The sequence below is a fragment of the Lathyrus oleraceus genome, chromosome 2 (genome assembly GCF_024323335.1).
Source record: "Lathyrus oleraceus cultivar Zhongwan6 chromosome 2, CAAS_Psat_ZW6_1.0, whole genome shotgun sequence".
Taxonomy (NCBI): domain Eukaryota; kingdom Viridiplantae; phylum Streptophyta; class Magnoliopsida; order Fabales; family Fabaceae; genus Lathyrus; species Lathyrus oleraceus.
Window position 1 is genome coordinate 448,651,142 of NC_066580.1, and position 5,759 is coordinate 448,656,900.

The window sequence follows — 5,759 nt, forward strand, 5'->3', positions numbered from 1 at the left end:
TATCAAATGCAGTAAAAAGAACCTGAAATTGCGTAAAATAAATCTGGAATTAACTTGAACTTGAAAATAACAGCAAGCTTGTTCTTGATCCAAGAGTACAATGAAGATGAAAATAAAATAAAAATAGAACAAGTGTGACAATCCCTCGATGTGAGTTATTGTCACTTTTACAAGTAATTTATGCTTAATTCTAAAACTCGATTCGGAAGAGCTTCTGCATAACTTGGATACCTTCAAAAGTCTACCACAATCCTATTTATAGAGGTTTTGAGACCTGATAACTCCCTTGGATCGTGCATGGCGAGTGGAGGGAAAATAGATGATAAAAAATGGTCCAGAACTGCCCACTAGCGCAGTTCTGTTACTGCGTGATCATGGCGAATGCCATTAGGGGAATGGCGAACTCCATTAGGGGAATATCGAACGCCATTCCTTCCATATTTTAAATGACATGGCAGCAAAGTGAATGGCGAACGCCGTCTGGACAGAATGCATCAAATTGGCTCTTTTGCTCCTTTTTAGCTCCTATTTTGCTCCTTTTCCGCGAGGCTTCCAACACTTCAATGAAATCGGATAACAACTGCAAAACAAATAAAGCAGAAGTAAAAGACGATAAAATGCATAAAAACATAGACGAATATCATGTGAAATGAGCCTAAAAACACGATACGATTTCTCGTTATCAATTCTTGCACACTTAGATCGTTGCTTGTCCTAAAGCAATCAGCCAACGCACATGATAACAATTTAAACACAATGTCTGAAACATAGGCACGACGACGCTCTAAGTAGTACGAGAATGCTAGGCTAATGTTAGATAAATAGGTACTAGATACCAAAAATAACGATATCGTAGTGAGACACATCCGCATTTCACGGACACATTCAAGGTAGGTGAACCTTTTCAACCTCTTTTTCATTCTAGCGCAATCACATTAAGCCCGTTATCCATACACATTCAAGGTAGGTGAACCTGTTAGTGACTATGATCTAGATTTCAATTTTATCGCACTTACTTAGCAAAAGTTTGCTTAAGTATCAACTGAATTTTTAAGAGTTCATACGGTTGGGCTAAATGATCGAGTGAGGATAACCTAACTTAGAAGGGCCAAATCTTATCATAGATTTTATTCATTATATTTTTCATTTTTGTATTTTTGCTTGAGATCATACACTTATTTGCATCGGCTTCCTTGCTCATGTGTGTTTTAGGATGGTGTTGGCTGCTAGTATAAACTACTCAAGGGGTTACTTAAAGAAACTTAGAATTAAGGTATTGACATAATGGTTATTCAAATCAATATTGCATACTTAGGGAATTTAGGGTGTTAGGATGGTACCGATATTATCGACACTTTTCCAAGTCTATCTAACAAAGCCTAAAAAGTAGAAATAGACTATACTAAAGGTGTGTCATGCCATTGAATTAGAACAAAAATTTTCATCATTGGGGGTCAAATCTAAGGGAATTTTCAAACAAAAGAAAAAAAAAACTATCACGCAATATGACTCGACAACACATGTATGACTCGACCAAAAGCTAAAAATAACTAAGTAGGAAACTAAGGAAAATAAAACAGTAAATAATAGAAAAACGGTAAAGCTCCCCCCCCCCCCCACACACACTTGAACCAAACATTGTACTCAATGTTTTAGTGCAAGGCGAAGAAAGGAGTATTAAAACCTGGTAGGGTGGCTCAATGATGTCGGTCGCGACCTCTATGTCGCACAAAACATCCTCTATTGAAAGCAAGGTTAGGCACATGCTGCATGTACTCCCTCATACCTGCCACCTCCAGATGAACTCCATTCATATTCTCGATGAGGTTAACTATGTTGAGCTTCGTCCGCTCGACAAAGTCAAGTTGAGTCTGTCTGATCTAATCAATGGAGACCTTCATCTCCTCCTGTTGCATCTGAATGTTCCTAAGTAGGACATCATGATCCACCTCGGCATCATTCCGGTGTCTAAGCTCACTTAGGAAGTCATCAAGAGTTGTCCTCATTGTCATACCCCAAAATTTGCCCGTTGGCATTACAAAGCATTTTCCAAGACCCTCTGACTTGTTCTGCAAGGCACTGATATCAAATGGACAAAGGCCCACTCACAACAGGCCCAATCCACAGGCGGCCCAAAACAGCTGGCTCGCTAGGCGAGCAGCTCCTTCTCCTAGCGAACATTGCATCATGTCACTCGCCCAGCGAAGCGTTGGATCCAGGAAAAAGCCCAGACCTAGTTTGCTCGCTAGGCGAGCAATTCCTTCGCCTAGCGAAGCTTGCGAAAGTTTGAGATTTTTGGACCTCATTTTAAGCCCATTAGGTCACCATTACCACTACTATAAATACATGCTCCTCTGCCACGAAAAAGGACACACACAGACGGACGGAAAACAGAGGAAGACGGACGGAAACCCTGGCACGGAAACCCTGAGGCTACTTTAGAGAAGTCCGAATGAAGAAACCCTGAAGGCCGCTTACCCGCTCCGAAGCTACCGCCGCCCAGCTCAATCCGGCTCGCCAATTCAAGGTTGCAACCCGATTTGCAAACAGGTTTGCATCACCATTATCGCTTTAGTTTCTTACTTGGCATATGATTTAGGATTCTTAATCTACATATGATTATCACTTTGTGTCCTTATTTTGCATGTGGTACCACTTTAGTGTCTTAATTTGCATATGATATCGTTTCGTACTCTCATTTGGCATATGGTACCACTTCATGTTCTTAATTTGTGGAGGATATTATAATTGAATTCATAAACATTTTGGAGTTTTGCATGAGAATTTAAATGTGCTTGAATATTGTGAAATTGAACCATATAATTATGTGTTGGATGCCATAAGCCATGCTGCAGGTTGAGGTCATAATGTTCTCAAATTTCAAACCCGTGGGCGCTCGCTAGCTCATCGCTAGGCGAGCCCGCAGCGAGCCTTCGCTGAGCCTTCGCTAGGCGAAGCAGAGGCGACCGGGCCAGGGGCTGCTTTGCCTCTTTGCTGCCCATTTCATGTTTACCTAATAATGATTCTGCGTATTTGGCTTAAATTCCTGGCTGTTATATTTATTTTATGGTGCAATTTCCGATTGTATTTTACCTCGATGCTTTAATCCGTGTGTTCATGGTGTAAAGGCTAGCATGCTTCCGAAGAAATAGCCGGCTAGGTACTCCGCTTTATGCATGGGAAGCTTTCATGGAGATGGATTCTAAATCGTTTCACTTTAATGTGAAGATTCACATTGATTGCCTAATTAATTTTAATGTAGCGATCCTTAATGTGCTGATTTTAATGTATCGATTTAATGCGGTATCACCATAATTACCTAATGAACTTAAAACATGGACTTTAAATAAATGATATCGGACCTCTCTTTATTACCCCACGATTACAATATTACGGTCATGTCCCGCGAATAGGGGGATATCCTTAGCAAAGACCCTTCGGTAAAATCATCATAGTCCCTCGGATGTTGCCTTCGAAAATACAATTTTGTCCCTCGATGACCCTTCGGTATAGCCTACGGTTAAATGATGATAGTCCTTTCGAATGCTAAGGTATCCTCGCAACTGTTGCCTTCGATGACCGATCGACGACCCTACGATGACCCTTCAACATCCCAAGGGAAAACTGCTTACTTCTCAATAGTAAGGACAGTTTTATCCTCATAAGGATAGGAAATGCCCGGAAAGACCTCGGACAGGTATAACCTTAATTGCTCATTCATAACAAAAAATGCTTTTCACACCTCACACCTTTCAAACATCCTCTTTAGAAAATCACCACTTAGCATACATCCGTACTAGGATCATTGCCGAGTTATATTTTTCTAAACTACTTTCAAAAAACCATACGAGATAACCACTTTGTATACATTCATGCAAGAATCATTACAAAGTTAAATTCTCGTTTTCAAAACCTTTTTATACACTTTTCAACCACCTTTTTCAAACTAAAAAAAAAAAACATAAATGATTGAGCAATTAAGAGCCCATGGATAACCATGGATACAAAGGGTGCTTACCCCTTCCCTTTGTATAAAGTACCTCCCGAACCTAAGAATCTAAATTAAGGTCTTTCCTGTTCTTTTCCGCCTTTCCTTATGGGATAAAAGAAAAGTCGGTGGCGACTCTTGCTAACCGCGACATTGCGATTAAAAATCCAATAAAAGTCAGTTCACCGTATGACAGAACTGGCGACTCTGCTGGGGACGATAAAGAGAGGTCCACCTTAAAAATCATTTATGTTTGAATTTGTTCTTTCGTTTTAGGGGATTGTCTGAGTGAAAGATCCTACACCCGGATCTAGTGTACCTTAGGTAAGTAGCAATAGATCATCGCGACTATCCGGCGTATACTGGAATGGTCAAAATGATGGCTACGGTTAATGTGGCACTTTGGTCGTCCTGATGTTCCTCATGTTCACTTGAGGAAAAATTTGGCTTCCGCGTGGTGTCATCAAAGCATTAACCAGACCTTTAGAACCCTAATTGACTCATCCTAGCCTTTAGAAAGTAGTGAGATAACTGGCTTCGGTTCCGACTGAGGTTGGTTGATACTCGATACTACACTCTTTGAGATTGGACTTTAGGGAAGCTTCGGTCAACCACTTGGTGTTGCACTGAAGTGGACTTAAGGAAAGGTCGATGATTTGAGATCCTTCTAGAACCCGGTTACTATTCTAGGACAGGTTGAACCAACCAAACTTCAGTGGGGAGGGTATTTACCTATGGAACTCATGCAAGCCTTAAAACCTAGGAATAATTGTTGTGTGACATGCTTGTGCTTGCACAACATCATAACATCATAACATCATGGCATTATACTAACCATTTCAAGGACTTAGGAATTTAGCTTTACTCTGTTGAACAGGTTATGGCTTCCAGGAAGACTATCCGGATCAATCTTGTAACGATCTCTCCTCAACTCAAGGATTTGGTGTCAGAACTCCCCGATCATGCTCAGTTCAACAAGAAACATGGTCATCTTCTCAACTTAGTTACCACCGGTTTCAAAGAAGATATGATGAGAGTTCTATTCCAGTTCTTCGATCCTAAACATCATTGCTTCACCTTCCCAGATTATCAGTTGGTACCCACATTAGAAGAGTTCTCCCAGCTGCTTGGGATACCTATCCTGGATCAAACACCTTTCAGTGGTCTGGAAAAGATTCCAAAGTCTGAAGAAGTTGCCGCAGCTTTACACATGACAAAGTCTGACATTGAGACCAATTGGGTAACGAGGAGTGGAATGAAAGGTTTATCTGCCAAATTTCTGATAAGTAAGGCCCGAGAATTCCTAAAAGTTATGAATGTCCATGCTTTTGAAGATGTTTTAGCATTGCTAATCTATGGTTTGGTGCTATTCCCTAATCCGGACCAATTCATAGATGTGAATGCTATTAAGATATTCCTCACTCATAATCCTGTGCCTACCTTGCTTGGAGATGTCTTGCATTCCCTTCACACTCGTACTATGAGGAGGCAAGGGACTCTCATGTGCTGCGTACCTTTGTTGTCTAGGTGGTTTATTTCGCACCTCCCTCAATCAGTCTTGAAGAATGATCAAAATCTGAAATGGTCTCAAAGGATAATGGCACTCTCCCATTCAGACATCCGTTGGTGTTCCAATCTCAGAGAAAACGTCACCCTCATCGACCGTTGTGGAGAATTCCCTAATGTACCACTCATGGGGATAAGAGGAGGTATTACTTATAATCCTGCCTTAGCCCTACGTCAGTTTGGGCATGCTCGAAGAGATGGTCCA